We start from the raw sequence: 25,629 nt of genomic DNA on the forward strand, positions 1-25,629 counted from the left end.
CTCAAAAGTATAATATGCGATGAAATTTGATTTTTATGTACATGTCTGATTTTATTTGTTTCTCATTAACTATTTGAAGCTTAACGCATTTCTACTGTGTAATTTTGTTCTTCTTTTTATTATTTTTGAATGATGTTGTTCTTTGATCATTCTCTTGAGTTTTGAGGAATGTTATCCATTATTGCAGACTAGGCTGATGAATTGTGCTTTTAGTAATGCACTTGAGTACGGTAGTGCAGTATTGAGTCACTGATAGACGTGATTTTCTTATAAATTTCTTAGATTCGAACAAAGGATGGGTTTTCTATCTATGTTTGCAGGGAACAATTATGTCTTTTGCTGCTCTTACCTAGCTAGAAATTAAATTTCCTATAGATGCCATCTTTTAATGCTGCATGTGAAAATTGATGCCTCAGTCGCTCACGTTTTAACTTATTTCTTGAATATTAACCACATCCCAACAAAAAACCTGCACCATCTTTTCCAGAGTATGCTCTGCAATATCTTCTCTCTACTTCAACTTCTATCATACTATGACTTTGATGAATCTTTGAATTTTTTACTTCCATGTATCTCTTGGAAAGTTAATCATAGTGGTCCCTTCTGAATTGAATATAAATCTTTAAACATTTGATCGTGAAGCTTTGCATCATACATTCCAGACTCTTTTAAGACTTGAAGATAATCTGGTCTTCCCCACATGACATTTTTCTAGAAACCTCCTAAAGATATCAAAATTAACTCAACCTCAACCAAAAGAATACTCGACTTTCCACAAACAGATTTTTCATTCAGACACCAAATTTGGTAATAGTCTGCAACCTTAAGCAGTTTTTTCTTCCTTTGGCTTCCTTATGCTCATTAACTTCTTTCGTTCAATCTCTTTCTTGAATGACTTTTCATCTTCCATCAAATCCCTCGCTTTCCATTCAATTTATCTATAGTTAAAGCCAACCCTCTATTTCCATGGTAATTTTATCAATTATCGAACTCATTTCCTCTTTTCACTTCCTTGTCCTTACCTTCATTTTTCACCTATTCCTTTCAATCAAAGCTTCAATTCCTACTTGCTGCACCAGAACTTCTCTGTTTTATTTCATGTTAGGCACAAAAAACAGAACCAAACTGTAACGCCCCGACAAATTTAATTTCCTTTTTATTACTATTTAAGTGTGGTTATGGAAAAATTTGAATTTATTTGAGGAACCTTATTTTTTGATTTGTGATTAATTAAGGTTTGGAGTTTTTATTTTGGTTGGTTTTTAATTGTTTTATTTGGAAATAAATTGGTGAAGTTTTAGTTGTTAATTAAATGTTGGTTGGTTAAGGGAGTGATGTGAGGGCCTAATTGAGGAAAATAAGGAAAGAAATTTTCAAAAAAAAAAGAAGGAGAAGAAAAGGGAATTTTGGTGAGATTTAGGGAAAGAGAGAGAAGATAGAGTAAATGGATTTAAATAAGTGTTGGGACCCGTGTACCAAAAAGGGAGAAAGTTATTTTTGGAAAAGAAAAGAGAGAGCAACTAAAGATTATTTTGAAACTCTAGCCGAGCCGATCCCCAACCTTCAAGCCGAGCTGATCCGCCTGCCCTTGAGTCGCCAGTCTGCTCCGGTTCCTTTCCACCTACTTTGGTGAGTCAAAAGTGTTTCTCACACCTAGCCAAGATTTGAAACTTTAATCTAAATAATTTTATTTGGACTAAATTAAAGTATTCCTTTAAGGAACGTCGTGGACCAATTGACTTGGAGCGAAGGATTTCTTCAGCAAGGGCAAGCACTGCAACCTCGATCGTGGGTAAGTTGCCTCCAGTAAGTCTTGGACCCAATTTTCCCTTGAGGGTAAATTACTAAATTGTGAAGTTTTGACCCTTTAGGACTTGCGCCGCTTGGGAAAGCATGTTGTCACTGTTAAGACTCGTCGAGCAAATCTCCAGGTAAGAGATTTCTACTACTAGCTCTGTGATTAGAACCATGAGACCGCTTACACCTCCAATTATGCATGTTAAGGACTAGACTGCATAACACATGTAATTAATGAGAGCATGATGTGATTGATGATGTGGTTACATGATGGTATGATCTGACTTGTTGTAATTGTATGTTGGATATTGTGATGGTTTGTGAAATGGCGATTAGGCTGGTTTGATTACATGATGATGCTATGTGCATGTATGTTATGGTTAGGGTACTTGTTAGCTTAGCCTATTAGAGTCGTACCTGCATGGGTGTCCTTCGGGATCACCACCTATTTAGGACTGTGTGGTCCGACGGGGCTCCAGTCTAGCATGGATATAGATATGATTCGAGTGATCCGACGGGATCCTCACATCCCGATTGTCTTTGTGTTACCCCTGAGTTCACTACAGACCAGTATGTCCTAGGTGCTCCCCCGGGACACCGAAGACCAGATTTTTGTTCCTACGGGAGCGTATGTTACACGTGTTCGGGAACGTGCCAGAGATTGGGTACCATTTACAGGACTCTAATAGGAAGCTAACAGGCACCTAGTGGGACTAGTAGTGGGTCCCTTACTGAGTATTTTATACTCACTCTTTCCATGTCATGTTTTTCAGGTAGAGGCCGAGGTAGAGGCAAAGGCAAGCTGGCGAGCGACCAGAATTGACCGTGGCGAGCCATAGGGATTTCTGCTTCCGCTTACCCCGTTTTAGACATTTTGTACTTGAGTTTTATTTTCTTCCTTATTTACTATTTCATTTCTTTAAAAGTAGATAGGGCCCGGGTAGGATTTTAACATTATTTACATTTTCCATATTATCCTGATTTGATTTTAATAAATAAAATTCTGAAGTTTGATTCGTTTTAACTAAACTTTATGACTTAAATCATGTGTTTTACCTTTAGTAATAACTTCGGCTCAGTATAAGGAGTTGGGTTGTTACACAAACTTTGCTTATTATTCCTAATCCGTTTTTTTTAGTAGTTCATTTTTTTCCATCTTGTACTTCAAGTCCGAACATTAGTGATGGTTTAGGATCAGCTTTTCTGTTGTTAGTTCTGTTAATTTTATTAGAAGACACACATGAGAGTGTATACTGACTTCAACACATGGCAACAATTTACTACATTGAAGCTGAATTACTAGTTTATGGAATTTCTTTTTATTTGTTTTCATCTTTTAGTTTTAGAGTTTCAGTTATAATCCGATTTGCAAATCTGTGGTTTGCCTTATCAGAGAACAATATTTGCTTATTTTCAGCACCGTAATGTTCCCTTTCCTTTTTTTAGAGGTTTCTTTTCCCACACGTTTTCAGATTCGATCTGACTCCGATCTCTGCATGCAAACACCTTCAACTGAAAGTAGATTTGAAATTATCAATCGGAAATTTTTTTTTCTCTTCTTCCTCTTTGTACTTTTTTTAATTGTCTATAATATTTTGAAGGTCTCTCTGTTTAGACATAGCATCGATCTACATCAAGTGTTTATTAATTTATGGTTTGTTTGACTCTATCTAGCGAGATTGTTCAAACATCTTGACTGAGACTTTTCAGAGACCTGTGTGGTTTCTTATTTTGAAAATTCAAAATTTCAACACATTTTATTTTGAACATTATGAGAAGCAGCTTTTTGTTTGGTTGATGTATCTGGTCTTAACTTGTTTGTGATTCAACCAAGAGGAAAAGAAGACTTGGATAATTTCATCTTTTGAAATTTGTTGCCTTTAATATGCAATAGATTAACTTAGGAATACTTCTTGGTTTGAAAGAAAATAAAATTGACGTGGGAGAGGATTAAACATCTCTTTGACGAATTGTTTTCTTCTTTGGGTTTTTCTTTTTTGGAACGTGTTCTGTCCAGTGCTTTTTCTTGGTGTAAAACTCAGCATCGTTTCTAAAGCACATCGTTTCTAACACAACAATACTTTGTTAACTTAACTCACGTCATTTCTTGTTTCTTCATTTACTGTTTCAATAAAGGGGAGAAAAGATGCAAAGTTTCCTTCTCAAGTATTTAACTCCCTTTGTACATTCTGTCTGGACATTAATCACCAAGGTATCAACTGGCCGAAGTATCATTGGGACACAGGATGGCCTAGTTTACGTTTGGGAATTGTCTACAGGAAATAAACTGGCCACTCTTCTTTGTTTAGGAGGTACTTACATTTATTTTTTGGGAATGCCAATTTATCAGGTTGATGATATGTTCATATGGATTGTACCAAGTTATCGGCCTATATTATGCATTTTTTATTAGGGTAGCCTGCTTTCCATTAGTCGACTGTAAACGCTAGTCCTCTTCTATATGATATAGATAAAGATGGTATGAGGGAAATAGCTTTAGCCACATACAATGGGGAAGTACTCTTTTTCAAGTGCTTATCTTTGCATGATTATGATTATGGTGATTATGAAGAGTGGACTGAGGTTGAGCATGAAAAAGTGGAGAAATATGTGGATATTGATGCACATTTAGTTTGCACCCCTGTAAGTGAACTCTTATACTTGAAATGAAGTTCTGTGTGATTTGCTATGTTGCCTAGTAATGTTACACTTGAAGATGAAGGCAATGCAAATGATAAATTAGGAAAACCATTTTAAAACAATTATTGACTACCTTGAGTTTAAGATAATTTCAGTGCATGACCACTTTCTTTTGAGATGAGTAAAATTCATTTTACAACTTCACTTGGAATTACAAACTAGTTTCCTTGAATTCATTTTACAAATTCATTTTAATTCAATGTGTATATTCAGTACCATGTAAGTCCCATGTTTTATTTGGACCTTTTGGCAATTACAAATGTGTCTTCTTGTTTGTGTATGTGTGTGTTTATTTTGTGGGGGAGGGGGGGCTTTTTGGTGTTACAGTTTCTTGAAGCTTTCAATTATTGATTTGGTATTGATTGTGGAGGAAATTAATGACCTCTATAATAATAGGTATACTATGATAACCCAGAGCACAAGAAAGAATTGGGTGATCTTGATATTCTTGTTGGCACATCCTTTGGCTTGTACTATGTCTTGGACCATCTTAATAATCAATTCTGAATACTTATTTTATTGTTTTATATATGTGTACTCTTAATATGCTCCTAATGCATATAAATTTGGGGACATATAATCGGTTTTTCGTTTTATTCCTTTTTATTTTTCCTGTTTTAAGATTTTATACACTTTGTCAATTGAAAAAGATTTAAATGAATATCTTATCTTCAAAATAATGTACAGGCCTAACCTAAAGTAGCTTGTGGTTGTTTCTTCTCCTCTTTGAATTATCTTTCTAAAGCTTAGCACTTAATTACCCCTACAAGCATACATTGGGGATGTTGTTGGAAGCACAGCAACATGGCCTCTTCACAGTTATTTTAAGTATGTACATTCTTTAACTATTAACTTATAGTTAACTTTTTCAACTAAAATCTTTGTGTATAAACCTAATTTTTCATTTAGTTTTTATTCATAATTTTTTTGTAGGTTGATAAAAGAACAATTGTACAAAGCCCAAGAATGTCATTACCAAGACACAGCAAGCTTCAAGTATTTAGATTTATATATCCTATTACCTTTTTGTATCTAATGGATGGTATAAGTTGATCATTGTGTTGGATTGAATGATATATTAGTAACTATCTTTGTGAGAATACTTAAGCACATAAATAGCATTTTGTGCATGGCAATAGAAATCTTTTGCGTTGTATTTTGTGGATCATTTTGTAAGGATCATTTTGTATTACTTGACTTTTTATGTATGAGACATGAACAATGGCATTTTAAATATATTTCCTTCACATAACTGGGATGTATTTTATATATTGATGTTGGGAATTGAATATTGATATTTAAACAAGTTTTTCATAGCTTTAACCAAACAGTATCATAAATAATATACATACAAGAAATGCTATTACAAAGTTGTTTTTATAACCTTTCTGAAATGCTATCAAAATGCACACTTTTCATAGCTTTCACAAGAGAGTATAAAAAAGTTTTCATAGCTTTAAGAAAACACTATCATAAATAATATAAATAGAAAATCACTATTACAAAGTTGTTTTCATAACCTACACAAAACGCTATCAAAATGCATACCTTTTATAGCTTTGAAAAGCGCTATTAAAAATCTAGACTTTTAATAACGTGGGCTGACACGACTTTTAGTTAAACGCTATAAAATGTCTACGATAGCATTTTTAGCGAGCTATCGTAGACCTTTTTTCCTGTAGTGTGCCACAAAAAGAAACTGTGAATGGAGAATCACTTGCAGAGTCAATTGCTCTCTTGACTAAGCAAGTGTCGAAACTCATAAATCAGTTTTACAAGCATGTTGGAACAAACAAGAGTCAGAACTTTCATGACAACCAAACCTCAGCATATTCTTCCAATAACAACGGCCCAATCTGAACAGACGTAAGGATTATGACAAAGAAGGGTCATCTTCAAGATCAGACAGAAGTAATCGAAGCATACAATGCCATGAGTGTGATAGGCATGGATATTTCCAGACAGAATGTCCAACATATCTGAGAAGGAAAAAGAAGAGTCTAAAGGTTACCTTTTCAGATGATGGCTCATCTTTTGAAAGTGACATTGAGGAATGTGGAAGGATGCTCATCAGTATAAGAGCAACACCTTGTTCTATACTAGAATAAACATAAAAAAAAATCGAAAGTACACACTCCATCCCAGTCACAACAATGTCACTAATGAGACAGTAAGAAAATGGAAAGAGGACATGTTGGCTCTCACTAAATTAAATGAGAGAGTACAAGTGCTAGTTGAAGAAAATCACAGATATCTACTATCCATAGCTACCCTGAAAGCCGAGTTAGAAGAAGTCCGAGGCGAATTTGAAATCTTGTCAAAGAATGTCAAAATGTTGACATAAAAAACACAGCAACTCGAATATATTCTCAATGAAGGACGATCATTACCAAATCAAATGAGGTTAGGATTCTCAAAGACTCATCAAGCTAGTACGTCCAACACAATATTTGTAAAAACATCAGGCAACTAAGATACTGATACTGAAAGTAAGATGGGTCTCATCAACAACCACAATAAAAGAAGCACCGGGTGTGTCATTTTTGTGGAAGACTCGATCACATTTATCTGTAGTCTTTCCAAATATACAGGTTCCCTACTCGATTCAGAACTGATTCCAGAACCAAAAGCAAGGTAGTATGAAGGCGAAAGCAACAATGTGAAAACTTTAACATAGCACTGACCTCAGTTTACGAAACAAGTAAATTTAATTGGTATTTTGACAGTGGATGCTCGTGTCATATGACAGGTAGTGTCACTTTCCTAACACACTTTAAAAAGTGTCGGGAAGGTCATGTCATGTTCGATGATGGTGAAAAAGGAAAAATTCTTGGCAAGGGGTCCATAAATAAACCTCGTCTGTCATGTCTCCAAAATGTCCGACTAATTAAAGGCCTCTCAGCAAACCTTATCAGCATCAACCAGCTGTGTGATCAAGGTTTTTCTGTGAAGTTTGAAAGGGATGCATGCGAAGTGATCAATCGAGAGAATAATGTGATTCTCAGAGTTATTCGATTATCAGATAACTACTATCATTGGGATCCAGAGCTGTTCGTTTGCATCTATCGATGACTGACGAAACTACCTTGTGGCACCAGCGGTTAGGCCATAATAGCTTATCAACTATCTGCAAGGCGATTAGTGCAGATGCTATGCTGAAAACTTATGATGGTTCATGCTTTGACTGTCCAATTGAGAAACAAACGAAAGCACCTCATTCCTTACTTGGGCGTTGTACCACCTCCAAAGTCTTGGAACTCATAGACCTGGACCTTATGAGCCCCATGCAGATAGAGAGTCTCAGTGGGAAAAGGTATGCGTGTGTGTATAGATGACTTTTGAAGGTACACATGAGTAAAATTTCTGCTTGAAAAATCACAAGCCTTCAAAGTCTGTCGAGCATTATTTATTCAACTTCGAATAGAGCAGAATACTGGTATCATTCGATTATGGAGTGATCATAGGCGTGAATTTGAAAACAGCAGATTCAGTGAATCTTTTGACGAATAGGAGATTTTTTCATGAGTTTTCTGTGCCTATTACTCCTCAACATAATATAGTTGTACAACATAAAAATAGGACGTTGCAGGAAATGCCCAGAGCTATGATGCATGCTAGGTTTGTCTTTCTTCAGTTATAGGTAGAAGCACTTAATACTGCGTGTCACATACACAATAGAGTGTCATTACGACCAGGTACCTCAAAAACAAATTATGAAATTTGAAGAGTTGAAAGCCAAACGTGAAATACTTTAACATATTTGAAAGTAAGTGCAACATATCCTTGGAGATAGAGAAACTCATATAAAGAATACATGAAGGAATGTCCCATTACCCCAAAAATCAATCTATCCAAACCCATGAATCCAAAAACCTAATTAAATTCAACTAAAATGCTAAAACCCAATAACATAAATTTAGGGCAATGTTATACGTTGTATTTCAATGCACACTGTATTACGACGCTCCAAAGATTTTCTAACCACTCCAAATGATATATCTTGCTAGCATAAGACAAAAACTAATTACAAGAAATTGTATTGAATAGCAGAATTCAAGGAAAAATATGCCAATCATAAATAGTAAAACAAAATTATGTTAACAAAACTTACAGCCTAGTAATTTCGATTGGCAATGTCCCAGCCACCTTCATACCTCTTTTAAGTAAGACAAAAGCACTCATTTCCTCAACCCAAATCAAGTAGAAAATACATATTACAAAACTTAAAGTTTGACTAAGGCATAGATCTTCCATAATTAATTTTTCACCTTTCTCAACCCTTCCCTTGAACAACTTCTTGAAAAAGAATATATTCAAGACCAAGTACCATAAGGCAACAAAGATTCGATCAGCCCTGTTAAATAGTCAATGATAATGCACTGAAAAAAGAACCACAAAACAAAAAAACCATTCAAACATGAGTAACATAATTAACAACATTGAATGAAGCATTACAACATCCAAAAATTGACCACATTTTGTAGGAAGAAACACTAGATATAATTAAGTGGAACACAAAGTGAGAACACGGGTTTGCAGCATACCTATGGCTGCTTGTTATGTGAAGTTCTCATATACATTGAGACTAACAAATTAGGTATGAAAAGAAATACCAAAGTTGGATCGAGATGGCTCATACAAAAGGATGGAAAATTTCTTCCTACTCCCTGCCACAATCATTATAACATACAATAATTTAACATTGATATGAAATGCCAAAATCAAGAAGTTCCTAGAAAAGACTACAGTCCCCATTAATATGAGACTATGAATATTACAATCTAGGAAAAGTTTCATAGCCTCGGAGTGTGTATGTTATATCCTCATCCTCTTGGTTACCAAGAGGTCTGAAGTCTTAAAACTGAAATTGTTTCTTGTTTAAACTCCCAGCTCATAACTGAAAAAAGCAATGAAAACTTCAAGCTGGAGTACAAATCATCTTTCTTCAAGTCACTCTTTTAAGGTACTGAATTGTAATTTTTCTGAAATCATCAATATATTTACTTATAACATACCAAATCAATATGAACCATCTTCTGTCATCATGCACTCATTGAATTTATTTTAAGAAAAATAGCCTAAGCAATAAGATAAGGTCCACCTTACTTCTAGCTGAAATTGGTCAAAGGTTGTTTCTAATGCCATAAAAAAGTTGGGCTATGTTTCATCAACTATCTACATGAACTATATCATTCATATACATATCTCTTTTCTTATGCCACTAATTCCTCATTCCATATTTGTCCTGCACTTCAAATATATTAATTTTACAGTCATTAAGCTTGCAAGTAGCAACCATGGGAATGCCTAATCCCAAATGCACAACTACTAGTAGAAGATTAGCAGTAAACTAAAGATTATACATACTAAAGAGGCTACAGTTAGATCATAAGAAGCACTCGACAAAGTTTTCCTTATGTTTATGTGTTTGTTGATGAGTCAATCAGATAAGAAATGTAAGCAAAATTCCAATTTTAGTTCATGTGTTGTTGATGAAGTGGGGAAAAACATGTGGAGGGGAGGAGATTTCGTACCTGACATGAATTGAAAGGGAAAATGTGAAACAAGGCAAGCCCATCAGAGGGGTTTGCTCATCCAGCTCATTCCAGGTAAGATAAAGAAAAATAATGAATCTTTTACTAAACACGAAGGAGGGATGCAGAGTGTACGGCTGGGATTTGCGTGCGACGGAGAAGGCTGGTCGAATAGTAACGGCTTCAATGCTACGGACGGATGATTGGGCTTCAAGGATGGGGAGACGCAATGAAGGTTGGACGACGGCTGGCAGAAATGTGATGGCTTGTGAGGGTGGTCGGTGTCGGCTGTAAAGATCTAGGATAGGTGGCGCGTGATTAAAGAAGAAGGATGGAAGAGATGGGGGCGGCAGTTCGTGAGGAAAAAGAAGAAGGTAAGTGGCGGCTGCACTACGAAGAAGAAGAAGATCCCCTTTATTTTATTTTTTTTTGTTTTTAGGTTTTTAAAAAGTGAAATAATAATAATAATAATAATAATAATAATAATAATAATATATTATATTATATTATCTTATCTTATTATAAAACTTATATTCTCAATTTTTCTTTCCTTTTCCTTTTTTGATCTCACCAACCCAAGTAATATAACACCCAACAAAAATAAAATCTTAATAACTTAGGATTAAAATGTTGAGAAAATTACCTTAAGGTTTTGGGGCATTACAAGAAGCGGCTGGCATAGACTCTCCTTTATACTTGACGCGAAAAAAACGTCAAATAAAAGGTAACGTAAAATAGTTCAAAAATTTCCGTAAAACCTCCGCTTTTTTTAGACTATACTTGACGTTTTTTCTTTTAAATGGTAAATACTTGACGTTTCTTTAATAAAAATGTCAAGTATGTAAAAGTAGATAGCGTCCAGTAAAGTAGATTTTGTTGTAGTGCTGATATTCTTAGAGAGAAGCTCAAATGAGCTAATAAGTTGTTGATGATACTATTATGTTAAATGTGTAGATTAAAATAATTAAGATATAAATAATGAGCTAATACTTGTTGATGATGGCGGCGGATTGGACTGAAAAAGGGCAGAAACGACAGCGATGGCTTTTGAACACCGGCGGCGGACGAACCTGCGCAGACGGAAGAGGCGGTGGCGGCTGCTTGCGAGCGATGACGAACCTGCGCAGACAGAACAGAACGCACGACGGCGGCTTGTGAGCGACCATGAACAGAATGCACAACGAGCGACAATGAACACGAGCAACCACGAGCAACGACGAAACGACACGCAGACAGAAGAGGCGACGATGACTTGCGAGCGACGATGACTTGCGAGCGACGATGAACACCACGCAGATGGAAGAGACGATGTCGAACAAGTTAGGGCTTTTCAGATTACCACGCGACAGAGGGAAGATTGGGGGAGAAGGAGAAATTTGGGGGGGAAAGTTAAATTGAAAGTTAAGGTTGTTTTATTAATAAGAAAAGAGATAAGAAAATATATAATTAATAAATTATTTTATTATTTATATTCAATGACAGTTAAAATTTGTCATAGATTTATGACAGTTAAAAACTGTCATAAATTCTTTAAATCCGAAAAATTCTGCCTTTTCCCGCCAAAAACGCGCATTTTAACCTTTTATGACAGTTTTTTCTTCCCTCCTTTTAATTTTGGATGAAATGAACTGTCATAGTAGATACCTTTTCTTGTAGTGAAGCATCAATTCTGCACTTCTATCATCGAGTTGATTAAAGCCACCGGACTGATGAAAACTGTTGAGAATGTTAGTCCCTTCTACCTCAAACTTATACAAGAATTAATTGTCAACCTGCCTAATGATCCTACATCTGCTGATTTTCAGAAAATACATGTTCAAGGTATATGTATTTCAATTTTTCCTACTATACTAAATCAATTCTTGGGGTTAACTGTTCCTGATGACTTAGTTATTAACTATCCCTCCAATGAGCAACTGGCTCTTGAACTATCTAGTGGCACAGTGAGGTCTTAACCAAGTGATGGTCAATTATCGACTGCTTGTCTCAGCATGAAGTATGCCATTTTGCAGAAGATTGGGATTGTTAACTGGATTCCCTCTACACATGCCTCTATAGTCTCTGCAGCACTTGGTCACTTTATCTACTTGGTTGGCACAAGGGCCTGGTTAAATGTTGGTGAGTTTATTTTTCATCATCTACTTAAACATGTTGTCACGTTTGGGATAAATATCCACATATGCTTTCCACGGTTGTTGTCTGTGTTTCTCTTATCACAACATGCCTCTCTTCTCACCCCTATGGATGCACCTAGTCACACCTCGAAGACTCTGAACCTTAAGTCCTCGCCTATTCCAAGGTGGTCATGTGCCTGACTTTCCATCTGAGTTCTACCCTGCTTTTGGTCGTGGTCTTGCAACATCGGTTTCGTCTGATGGTTTGCCTCTTCCACATCCTACCGCAGTTTGCTTGCTTCAGCCTTTAACTGAGGAATCACAGGCCATTATGGATACTCTTTGTGATCCGAATGCTCAGAAAAATGTTGTTGACTCTGTGTTGTGTGAACTCCTACACCTACTGCCCTCTTCCTCAACTGCGGGTTCCTCTTCCTAGGTTCATTTCGCAGCCAACAAAAGGGAGAAAATTGGAAGGATTCTGGTTAGGTGTTGCTTTGAACTGAATTTTCTGTCTTGATTTTTGTTGCTGCTATTTGTGTTTGTTTATTTTATTTAAGCTTAATCTGCTCTACTGATATAGTTGGTTGGTTTGGTTTTCTGTTTTGGATAATGGTGTATATGGTATGGACTTATGTGTTTTTTATGATTTTTGTGTTTTTCTGCTTAAATTTAATGAAGGTGGTTTTGTGATCAACTGTGTTTGGGATATGATGGATATTTCTCACTTGCAATATGTTTCGAAGTCAGTATGTTTATATATCAATATTAAATCATGTCTGTAACAAATCTGGTGTTGGATTTTTAGAAATGTTGATCTGCGCAAATAAAGGAAGATGGTTCCAAGGGGGAGCTTGTTAAGAAAGATGTTTGTGGCCCCACTTCCTTTAGTTTGCTACCATACTTTCAACATTTGTTAGTTAGGCAAAATTGGTTAGAATCTCCTTAATTTGTGGATTTTTTGGATACGACTAATTGTGCAGTATTTAAAGAGATGTCGTGTATGAAAAAAGGACACTTATCGTGAAAAAGAAATCAACCAAATTGAAAGAGAGGTAAGGAAAGTTTAATGGTGTTCTATAAGCTGTCGTTTTCAGTTTGAAATCAAAAGAAGATCTCACTGACCAGAAAAAGATAGAAGGAGTCTGAAACCAGTGATTCAGGGGGAGTACTTCCTTTCATGTTATGTTACGTCATTATCTGATTCATTATCAGTTTAAATTAGACAAAAAACAATTTGTAGAGTGTCATAACTTAAGTCATAACATTGTAATCATTATGTTTTACTAAAGTAATAGAAACTCTTCTCATGGGTTCCATACCCCTAGATGTAGATCTTCATTGAACTGGGTTACGAAAGTTGATTGTGTTGTTTCTTTATACATACTAGGTCTCCATAGTTAAATCATCTATTTTAACTTGTGATTCAACAAATTATACACTCAAAACTGTACATTCATTTTCTCACTTTTGAAAAGCAAAGTAAAGGGGAACAAAGTACTCCCCTTGATGTTGATTTCTTGATCATTGCTTGGTAGGAAGCTTGCATGTAAAAAGCAGAATTCCTCATTTGTATGTAAATATTCATTTTTAGCCAAGTTTATTCCTAAAAAAAGAAAGTAAACTTTCTTAGTTTTATTAAAAAGTAAAAGCTAAAAACTAAAAAGTAAAAAAGAAAGGCAGAAAATAAGGAAAACATTAAATTTTGATGCCTGGCTGCCTTCACGAAGCACAAATTTTTAAGATTGGTTGCTCGATCGATGATGAGTGGTTTAGTTCCTCAATTCATTTTTGTTGTTCTTGTCTTTCCTTGCTTATGCATAAAGTAGATATGGTTAGTGGAAGCAAGAAGGAGACAATTTATTTTATCAAGAAAAAAGTTAAGGAGGTTGAAAAGAAGATAATTTAGTTCAATCCTGAATTCATGTAAAAGATGCACCTTTTCATTTAAAGAGAAGGATATAGAATTGAAAGCAAGATTATTAAGTGGAGAAGAAAATTGATTATGCTCATGGAATTTGAATAAGAACATTTCATGCTTAACTTGGCAATTGACATCAAAGATAAAAACAAATTCTTCCTTATTAATAATCTCATCATTGTCATCAAAGATAAAAAATTTATCATATTCAATGTAGAATTCATTAAAATCAAAATCAATTGAGGATGTGTCAATCTTATCAAAATCATGATGGACATCATTGGCAACAAATTTATTAACAAATTCATCAACGATCAAATCTTCATGTAATAAAATTTTATTATCATGGTTATCTAGAGAATTGTCGATCATGTCAAATCTTTCACCAAAGTTCTCATGAACAAAATCATTATTAAATCCATCTAAAACCTCAAAATTAAGATCATGTGCAAAGTCAATATCAAAATCTAAAGTAGGTTCATCATATGCTCCATTTTCATTTTAAAAAATTTTCTCATTATCAAGTTCAGAAACAATTTCGATAAAGTTTGTGCCAACCATTTCACATTTATTTTCAAAAAAGCTTATGTCTTTATCCATGCAAGTGTTTTCAATTGATTCTAGGCTAGCTTGATCTAACTCATCATGTAATTCAAGTGCACACAAAGATAGTTGATCATCAGGAAATTTCATAACGTCAAATATATTGAACAATACTACATCTCCGTTGAATTCGACACTAAGTGAGCCATTGTCTACATCAATTATAGCTTTTTTAGTTTTTAGAAAGGGCCTACCTAAGATAATCGTAGGTGAAGTTATAGCAAGCTCATTATTTTTTTTTATAAAATATAGAAGTCAGCCGAAAAAATTAGTTTTCCTACCTTGATCAACAAATCTTCTACAATTCTTAAAGGAGAGATAAAGGATTGGTTTTGTAACGACCCAACTTTCTGGACTAAGCTGAGGTCACTACTCAGTACTAAGACTCGACCACACAACACAAAATTCATAATAGACCGGTTACGATTTCTTAAAACGTTAGAAATATTACAAAAACAGTTTCGGGCCCTATTTTAAATCACAGTCACAAAAGTTTCAAATAAAAACTCAGGTCATCAACTCGAAATCACAAAACCAAATATTCTAACAAAATACATCAGCGGAAGCAATAAGAAAACCAGACACGTCCATATGGCCTTCACGCGTCCTTCCTGCCTCTCGTCGGTCTGCTCCTTGCTGTGCCCTTACCTGAAAAGTTTAAGAAGAGAAAAGGGTGAGTATAAACATACCCAGTAAGGGACCCACTACTGGGCCCGTTAGGGAACAACAGTTAACTTCCTATTCAGGGGTACCCTACATAACAGTCTAGTGGTTCCGTAGAACGCACATATCAGTCTCGTGATCCCGAAGGATACACCTATCAGTCTAGTGATCCCGAAGGATGCACATATCAGTCTAGTGCTCCCAAAGGATACACCAATCAGTCTAGTGATCCCGAAGGATGCACATATCAGTCTAGTGCTCCCGAAGGATGCACATATCAGTCTAGTGCTCCCGAAGGAAGCACATATCAGTCTAGTGCTCCCGAAGGATGCACATATCAGTCTAGTGCTCCCGCAGGATCCACATATCCGTAAAGTACACTACCCCATAGATGAAGCTAACCGTTACCCCTAAGTCCATACTAAACCGTCTACCACAGTCATACCCCATCAACACTCATATTACAACTTCGCCATAGGCCTCGCCAGTCAGATAATATAGATTTAGACAACTACATCCTCGGTAGTTATATGCGTCTCCGCTTCACACACCATTGTGATATCCTTAGATCCAGTCAACTAGTCAATCAAAACCGGACTAACCGCCCTTCCACGACCAGACTCCATGACCAAAATCCAGACAAATGACTACCACGTACCTAACCGTAAAATTTTAAGGTCCATCGACATACCATTCCAATCCACAACGTAGCTCATAACATAACTACAGTATACCGAACATCAGACATTGGTGCCTATCCGTACACAATTCCTTCTACCCGATGGCACACAAGCTACAACTAACGGTCACGTTACCTTTACATCAGACAAGAGCATAGCAACGATACTTAAAATCAAACTCACATGCATTTATTCAGTACAGTTACTAACGTGTAATCCCCTGTGGATTACTACGTTTCCAGCCTCGATCCGAGGTCCAGTAGTAAGAAAACCCTTACCTGAAACTTGGTTATGCCCCTCGATCGAGTCCACGCTCAACGGATCCACCTAAACGAAAACACAAGGGTTTTTAAGCGATGATACTAGTAGAAGTCATTTTAAATGACCCCTAGCAACAACCGTTGACTTACCCGAGGAAAGGAAAACTATCTCCAAATAAGCCTGCCGCGGAACCCGAGAACTTAAACGTCAACTCCTTAATACCTTCAAGGGATGAAAGGTAGGACCAAATCTTATTCCAATATTCAAATTCGAATCAGACGTAGCAACATTAGGAAATTCATCAAAATAATCCTTACCGTAGACTCACCGTGACCCGAAGTGGAGGAAGGAAGGCTTAGGTGGCTCGGTGAACAGGGAGCTCGGCTTGGCTTGGAGGTGTTCGGCACGGCTCGGCTCGGCTCGGCTTGGCCTCGGCTCACGGCTAGGCTTGGCTCGGCTTGGCTCACCCTCGGCTCGGCTCGGCTTGGCCTCGGCTCACGGCTCGGCTTGTGGCTCGGCTCAACTCGGCTCGCGGCTCGACCCAACTCGGCTCGCGGCTCGGCTCATAGCTTGAAACACGGGTCGGACTGGGAGCGGGTTCTCGGGTCGGGTCGACTTGAAATCGGGCAACCACGAACGACAAACCTTCGGGCGTTCGACGACGGAGACGCGTCGCGGCTTGGCGGAGTCCGACGACTGGCTCTGCTTCAACGCGGCGGAGGGCGACGGATTGACGGCGGATACGGTCGGACGAAGGACGCACGACGGCGTCCGAGTGCTTGAAACCGAGAGTAGACCGGAAATGGTAGAGAGCCGCGGCGGACGAAAACGATGAAGTTGAAGAAGTTGCCGACGCTGGAGACGGAAATGGAGACGGAACGCGACGGAGGAGATGGGGACGGAGGCGACGGCGTGTGTGAGGAAGAGAGATGGTGGGAGGCGGCGCTGAAAAGAAAAGAAAAGAAAATGGGCTGCGGCGGCGCGAGGAAGAAGAAAACGAAAATGGATGAAGGGGGGTGCCGCGCGCGCCTTAGGGTTTTTTTTTTAAAAAAATATTATTATATATATATATATATATATATATATATATTAACTTATAATAATTATAAATAATAATAATAATAATAATACTAATAATAATAATAATAAAAGATAATATTAATATTAAATTATATATAAAGATTAAAATAAATAATAATTATATTATTATTATATAAATTTACAAATATTAATTTAGGAATTTCAGAAATTACTCCAAAATTTAAAATTTCCGAAAAATTTACGCAAAACGATAAAAGTTTACCTCGAAAATTGGGGGCGTTACAAGTTTGCTAGTAGTATACGTAAATTTATTTTTCTAGACTGTTCAATCCTAGATATTTAAAGACACTCGAGGGCATCACATAATTGAAGCACCCAAGTCTAGCATAGCATATGAAATATCCTCATTGCCTATGGTGCAAGGAAGATAGAATATACCTAGGTCAGTACATTTTTTAGAAAAAATTTTCTCGAGTATGGTGAAAACGTTACCGCTTACAATTACTTTCCCATTTTCCTCAGTTCTTTTTTTGTTTGTACTCAACTCCTTTATGAACTTTTCATATCTTGGGAAGTTTTTGGACAGTGGTCAGAAGTGGTTGATTGATTTTTATCTTTTTAAAGACTTCTAGAATCTCATCCTCTTTTGTTGGTTCCTTACTTGAAGGTGCTAGCCTAGAAAGAAAATGAGTGTTAGGTATGTAATTACATGTATCAGAAGAAGGAGAAGAATCAATTGAAGAAGTAGGATTGGAAGTTACCTTTCGTTCTTCATTTGCCTTTGTGTTTTCAGTGGAAGAATTCAAATCTGCTTTAGACAAAGGAATATTAAAACTATCATCATTTAAAGCTCTACCACTATATAATGTTATAGCACTAACATTTGCACAATTGGGTTAAGCGATAACTTGCCTTTCCCTTGCATCTTAATGATATCGGTGGCTAGTTGATTCAATTTATCTCCTAACTCAAAAATGGATGCTTTCATGATTTCTATGTCCCTTTTTTATGGCTCTAGTTGAATTAATAGTTTGTTCACTCAACTTAATCAAATTTTTTTCAACTGCAGCTTTATATCTAGTCTTCTTTACTTATAAGCGTCGTATTGACACTCTATTTAAGGCGAGCTACTTTTCGGTGCCTAAACACCACATTTGTTCTTCTTTCGAACCACAGATGATTGGAGGCAAAACACTAGAATAGAGTTTATTTCCAACTCCCTTTTCTGCATGTTTAGCTATGTCTTTGCTACTTACTCTCTCGAGCAGTTGGTGGTGAACATTGGACAAGCGATTGAGTTAAGCTTAGCTAAACTCGACAAGACTTATAACTAAAGAATCCTTACCAAGTATAAAACATACACTTAAACTACTTGAAACACATCAACAAGATGGATAGTAAAGAAATGAAAGATAGACGGTAGATAAAAATGCATTGTATTATTAATAATGTAGGCCTTTCAACCATAAGATGAAGAACATTCATACAACACATCACAAAGTACATAAATGGAAGGAAAAGAACTATGTGGAGTCGTAGAATGTATTGGTTTGTATTCCTTGGTTCTTTTACATGTTAGGGGAAATAGCAAGGGAACATCTCTCTCTAATTTCTCTCTTTTACATTGACCGGAGAAGAGGAGGAGGAAGAAATACTATTACAAATGGTGAAGGCCTCTAAAACTTGTCTTTTCACCGACCTCCTTAAGGGATGACCTCCTCTCTCTTTTTCATGGTGGAGTTGGTTTCTTTTATAGGCATACTTTAGGCGGGAAATTAATTTCACTATGCTGCACACCCATCCTTGCTATGTTGTACATTTGTCCTTGCCTACAAATGTCAGTGAAGAATGTTATTCAGTCAAATGAACATGTTTTTGAGTTTTCTGGTTTTAATTCATTTCCACCCTTGTACGAATTAATGGTACTAAACTAATTATATATATACACACAATATTATATTTTAGAATAAGTTAATTTGAATTTAATAAGAAACCTTGAGAAACAAATAGGTGAATTCTCACTTAAACAAAAAGGACATGAAAAAAGAAAATCATAAAAGAAATAATAATTTGGTTATTTTGAAATTTTAAAATTGATAAAAGAAATTATAATTTGGTTATTTTGAAATTCAAGTAAGGATATTTTGAAATAAAATCAATAGTTGAGATTCTCCCAAATTCAAAACAATAATTTTGTTATTTTGAGATTTCTAATTAATGTTATTTTGGTATAAAATCTATCGTTGTGATTGTCCAATTTTGAAAATTAATTTTAATTTCTAAATTAAATATTCAAATTTTTTTAAAAAAATTAAGATCTAATAAGAAAACTAATTTTAATTTCCAAATTATTAAAGGTCGAAAGATTCAAAGTTATTTTGGTAGAGATTTAGCCAATTAAAAAAGTACGGTTATTTTGAAATAATAAAAAAAAAAGAATAAAGTTGTTTTAATATGAAAAAACAATGAGATAATTAAATCTTCAGTTAATACTAAAGCTAATAACTTTTGTAATAACTAGAGGGACAACATAAGAGAATAACACAACAAACTTTGTTAACCCAGTTCCACCAATATTGCCTACGTCTAGGGAGTTGCGCGCAGCCCTGATGAGTAATCTTTATTAACATTCGCTTGAGTCAATATGCATCAATACAACATATGGTACTCTGTTCAATTATATGACTTAATAACATGTGTCTTGACATTAGACTCCAGGCTTCCCTGAATTACTTTTCTTCACGACGTCTCGCTTTAGGCTCCCCTAAACACATGAGTGAATATCTTTGACAACGTCTTTAAATCCCTCTAAAGATCTCAGTGATCACACAACTCACTGTCTCGTCTGTTACTCATCAATTATTGCAACTTAGATCAACATGTTGATCCTGTAGACATAAGAGCATAATACCTTTGGAATTCGGTAGCTCCTGCAGACGACCTCTGACGTGAACAATCTTCTTCAACTTGTGTTTCTCAGTTTTTCGTCGCAGTCAAAACCACTCCATAACAACCTTTTTGTACATATATATTATATGTATAAATCTTCTTTTCTTTTGAAGATAAATAAGAAGATTCCTAAAATAATGAAAAATCTTTTATCTTTTGAATATCTCATCCTTTAATTAATTCATTAATTAAAGATATTCCCAAAAATCTTTTAGACAAAATCTTCAACATAATTGTTAAATCCCGAGATATTAGGAAGAGGTTATGATAGTGGTTATTTTGAGATTTCTAATTAATGTCATTTTGGTATAAAATCTATTGTTGTGATTGTCCAATTTTGAAAATTAATTTTAATTTCTAAATTAAATATTCAATTTTTTTAAAAAAAATTAAGATCTAATAAGAAAACTAATTTTAATTTCCAAATTATTAAAGGTCGAAAGATTCAAGGTTATTTTGAAATAAAAAAAAAAAGAATAAAGTTGTTTTAATCTTCAACAAAATTGGTAAATCTCAATATATTAAGAAGAGGTTATGATACTGGTTATTTTGAGATTTCTAATTAATGTTATTTTGGTATAAAATCTATGTTCTGATTGTCCAATTTTGAAAATTAATTTTAATTTCTAAATTAAATATTCAATTTTTTTTAAAAAAAATTAAGATCTAACAAGAAAACTAATTTTAGTTTCCAAATTATTAAAGGTTGAAAGATTCAAAGTTATTTTGAAATAAAAAATAATTGAGATTTAGCCAATAAAAAAGTACAGTTATTTTGAAATAAAAAAAAATAAAGTTGTTTTAATCTTCAACAAAATTTTTAAATCCCGAGATATTAAGAAGAGGTTATGATAGTGGTTGTATACCTTATTAACATGTCGAAATTAATTATAGACTCATAAATGTATATCACCAATTAATTACACTTGAGACATTTTTGACAAGAACACATATATTGAAATAATTACCGTTCGCGAATGTAGGTATTTTGGTATTGTATAAAATACCATGAACATGTAGCACTCTAAAATCATATTATTAGTTGGTATATTATTTCTTCAATAACATGAACATCCAATTATAGACATCAAACCAATATTGATAAAAATTACAATTTAATTAATATTATTCAATGAAATGAACATGTTTTGGTTTAAAAGTCTTTCTTAACACAATTAATGCAATAGTTTTCTGGTTTTAATTCATTTCCACCCTTATACGAATTAATGATATTGAACTAATTATATATATACACACAATGCTATATTTAAGAATACGTTAATTTGAATTTAATAAGAAATGTTGAGAAACAAATAGGCAAATTCTCACTTAAGCAAAAATGGCATAAAAGAAAATTGATAAAAGAAATAATAATTTGGTTATTTTAAAATTCAAGCGTAGATATTTTAAAATAAAATCAATGGTTGAGATTCTCCCAAATTTAAAATAATAATTTTGTTAGTTTTAGATTCTTAATTAATATTATTTTGGTATTAAATCTATCGTTGAGATTCTTCAATTTTGAAAAATAATAATTTTGTTATTTTGAATTCAAGTTAGGTAATTAGTAAACAAATCAATCGTTGAAAGATTTTTGAAATTCAAACCAATAATTTGGTTATTTTAAGATTCAACAAATTAGTGTTATTTTCATATAAAATCAATCGTTGAGATTCTTCAACATGAAAACCAGTAATTTGATTATTTTGAATTAGTAAAATTGAATAAAGTTATCAACAAGATATTAGGAAGAAATTATGATATGAGTTGCTATATCTTTACTACGTCAAAAAATAATTACAGTTTGAAAATGAAGGTATTTGAATATTTTACAAAATATTATACACGTACAAAAAATATTATTTACTAAAAAACGAAAAAATGGTTTTGTCTTTTTTTCGAAATGACGAGAAAAAGCATGCTATATCCCTAATTATTAATAACCGTACTATAAAAGTTAAACTTAGCTACGAAGTTTTCTGTCATTTTCCCATTTGGTCAAGTCACGGGCGAAATCAAGGCTTTTGGAAAATGAAGTCTTTTATTAAAGCTTAAAGTTTAAACCCAATTCTTCCATTGTCCCCACCTTCACGCAATTGATTGGACAAATTCTTCTCATGTCCAAATCCAGCTCCCCCCAATTATTCGGTATATTTTTTTAAAATATTACTTTACTTAAAGTTAATTATTTTAGTTATTCTTACTTTTTAGTACGTTTTTTCTTTAATATAATCATATAATACAAACACACTACAACTTAATTAGAATCATATTAAATAAGTTAAATTCAAAATTAAGGAAAAAGAAAACCTAAAACAAAGGGAACCCCATGTTGAAAATTTTAGCATTAAATAGCAAAAATTTCACTTTTGATCTAGAAAAAAGCCTTAATATGGTGTAACACTTTCATCCTTCATGTTTTGATTTTGATTTTGAGCATATTTTGTGTGATTGCTATTATTAATGTATATATATTCTATTGTAATTAAGAAAATATTATCTTATTTTGTATTATTTGTTGTCTTTCTTACCTCATAGAACTTGTATTTATCTCCCCTTCTCCTTGATGTAAATATACAAGAGAAAATATTCAATAATAACTTTACATGGTATCAGAGCCTTCTTTAACCTAGGTTACTGTTCAAACCGCCGCCGCCGCAACCCATCCGATGCCCGCGTTCGCCGCCGCCGACACCCACCCGACGCCCGCGTCTTGTCTGTATTCCAGATCTCCAAAGCCGCGCCAGTTTGTACGCGTGCGAGCCAGTCTCCGTGAAACCCAGTCGAACCCGAGCCACCGCATCCGTCGAAGCTTAGCCGCATACGCTCCAGTCTCCGACCTCCGTCGACGCTCCGATCTCCGTGAAACCTGTCTCCAGCCGTCTGAAGCCGAAAGCCGAAAATCGCTCCATCAGATCTCTTCGCGTTTCACCTTCGCGTGCCTATCCGACCCAAAAGTCGAGCGTGTGTCTCCATCAAATCCAACACTGTCTCTTCACAAACCCAAAGTCGAAATCAGACCGGAAAGCCGAGCGTGCGTCCCCATCAGATCCGACGTCGTCTCCTCACAGACCCGAAGCCGAAATTCGAGCGTGTGTCTCCATCTCCATGAGACCCGAATCTGAAACCTGCTCCATCTTCTGTTTCCTCATGCCAAAACCCGACTCGAAACCGCGTCCAGCCCCTAGCCTGAAACCCAACCCGAAACCGCCCCTAGCCTGAAACCCGACCCGAAAACCCCCTCCTTTTATTTATATATTTATTTAATTATTGTCGTTCGCTGACTTGGTTTCTTCTTGTGAGTAGATGGAGAAAAGTGAAATTGCTCGTCCAATTAGCACAATTCTTGATGGCTCTAATTATATTATATAGGCAAATCAAATAAAAAACTTCTTGATTGGACGAAAATTATGGCATATTGTCACAGGTGATATTACCAAACCAACCAAACAAGACAATGAAGATGATGGCAAATTTATCGAACACCTTGAAGAATGGGACAGCAAAAATCATCAGATTATCACCTGGCTTAGTAACACATCAATTTCTGCTATCCATACACAATTTGAAGCTTTTGAAAGTGCTAAGGAGTTATGGGATTTTCTGTCTACACGATTTAAGTCCGTCAGATTAGCGCATTACTATCAGTTGCACAATAATCTTGTTAATCTTAATCAAGAAGCTGGTCAATCAGTCAATGAGTATCTAGCCGTGCTTCAACCTATCTAGACTCAACTTGATCAAGCTAAAATCAGTAAAGATCATCTTCGTCTTATTAAAGTCCTTATGGGACTTCGTCCAGAATATGAATCTGTTAGGGCTGCCTTGTTACACCGCAGTCCCTTGCCCTCATTGGATGCTGCTATTCAAGAAATATTATTTGAAGAAAAACGTCTTGGCATCAATCTCTCTAAACATTCTGATGTTGTTCTTGCCAACACTTATTCACCACCTGGAGCATCAAGCACATTTTGTAAGAATTGTAAGCTCATTGGTCATAAATTTATTGATTGTCCTAAAAACCAGGTCATATTCTGGATAATTGTCCCATAAAACCACCTCGACCTCAAAGCTATTCTGCAAGAGCAAAGAACTTCACTAAACCCAAGAACTCCTCTGTTATTGCTGCTACTTCAGATAATCCTACCACCCCCCAGTTTCAGATAAGTGATCTCCAAAGTTTGCTAAATCTGTTAATTTCATCATCTTCCTCTGCACTTGCCGTCTCACCAGGTAATCGATGGCTTCTTGACTCTGCCTGTTGCAATTATATGACATCTAATTATTCTTTTATGAATACTCCTAGTCTTGCTAAATCTTTACCTCCCATTTATGCTGTTGATGGCAATTGTATGAATATCACCCACATTGGCACCGTTAATACTCCCAATCCTCATACTTACTGTGTCCCAAACTTAACCTTTAATCTAGTATATGTTGGTCAATTGTGCGACCTTGGCTTAGCTGTCTCTTTTTCTCCTAATGGTTGTCAGGTTCAGGATTCGCAGACGGGACAGACGATTGGGACGGGTCGCAAAGTGGGAAGATTGTTTGAGCTCCTATCACTTCAGGTCCCTTCTCCTTCCTCCATCCCTGCCCCTGTCACTGACTCTTTGAAAAATGAATTTAGAAACCGTTTAGAATCATTATTCAAACCTCTAGAGTAAAAGTAGAAGCAGTGATGTTGTATCATTTTCCTCAATTTTAGTCTAAATCAGAAGCCAAACTAATCGAACCAATACAAGATTGATGAAATTAGATTGGAATCTATAATTTTTTTTATGGATTTGTGCCAACAACCCAGCAAATCATAATGATAACAAAATACATTAACTAACAAATTACTTTAACTGTAAGCAGTAAAACCATTGGTTCGGTTCCTTTAGTTTGGTTATTCGCGGATTGGTTGTCCATATTTTTTTTTTCATTGAATTATGCTTTTTTCATTTTCCTATTTTTCTTCAGTTTTTCTTCCACAAAATTACTTTTTTAGATCATTCAATGTTTCCTTGGTAATCACCAATATTTCAAGGTTACCATGTTACTCAAAATTGTTTCCTTTCATATCACTATAGACAAATTGGGCACGTAGATTTGACACATTTCATGCCATTATCTTTGAATTATTACCTTTGGTGTAATTTGTTTGCTATTTTTTTCCATGAATTCTTTCCCTCTCAGGTCAAATATCTCTTGTACATTTATTTATACGAATGAGATGAAAGGAAAGGAAGAATTAAAGAAAAGGAAATTGGAAATATTTTAGATTTATTAAGGTATATTTATATATCTATATTGGATTTGATTTTTGGTAGGAATTTTCAGACAAAAGTCCGAACGAATCCAAATTTTTTTATTTTCTCCAA

At 35.1% G+C, this 25,629-nt stretch overlaps 1 long non-coding RNA gene across 1 annotated transcript; it reads right to left on the reverse strand.

The window, feature by feature from the left end:
* Window positions 1-8,508: 8,508 nt before the first annotated feature.
* LOC103502907 (uncharacterized) lies at window positions 8,509-10,455 on the reverse strand. The gene is made up of 3 exons (XR_007823986.1): window positions 10,032-10,455; window positions 9,042-9,164; window positions 8,509-8,876 (listed from the first exon to the last, which is right to left on the reverse strand). It is a non-coding gene; the product is annotated as an uncharacterized LOC103502907 (long non-coding RNA).
* Between the last annotated feature and the right edge of the window lie 15,174 nt (window positions 10,456-25,629).

The sequence above is a fragment of the Cucumis melo genome, chromosome 10, assembly GCF_025177605.1.
Source record: "Cucumis melo cultivar AY chromosome 10, USDA_Cmelo_AY_1.0, whole genome shotgun sequence".
NCBI lineage: Eukaryota > Viridiplantae > Streptophyta > Magnoliopsida > Cucurbitales > Cucurbitaceae > Cucumis > Cucumis melo.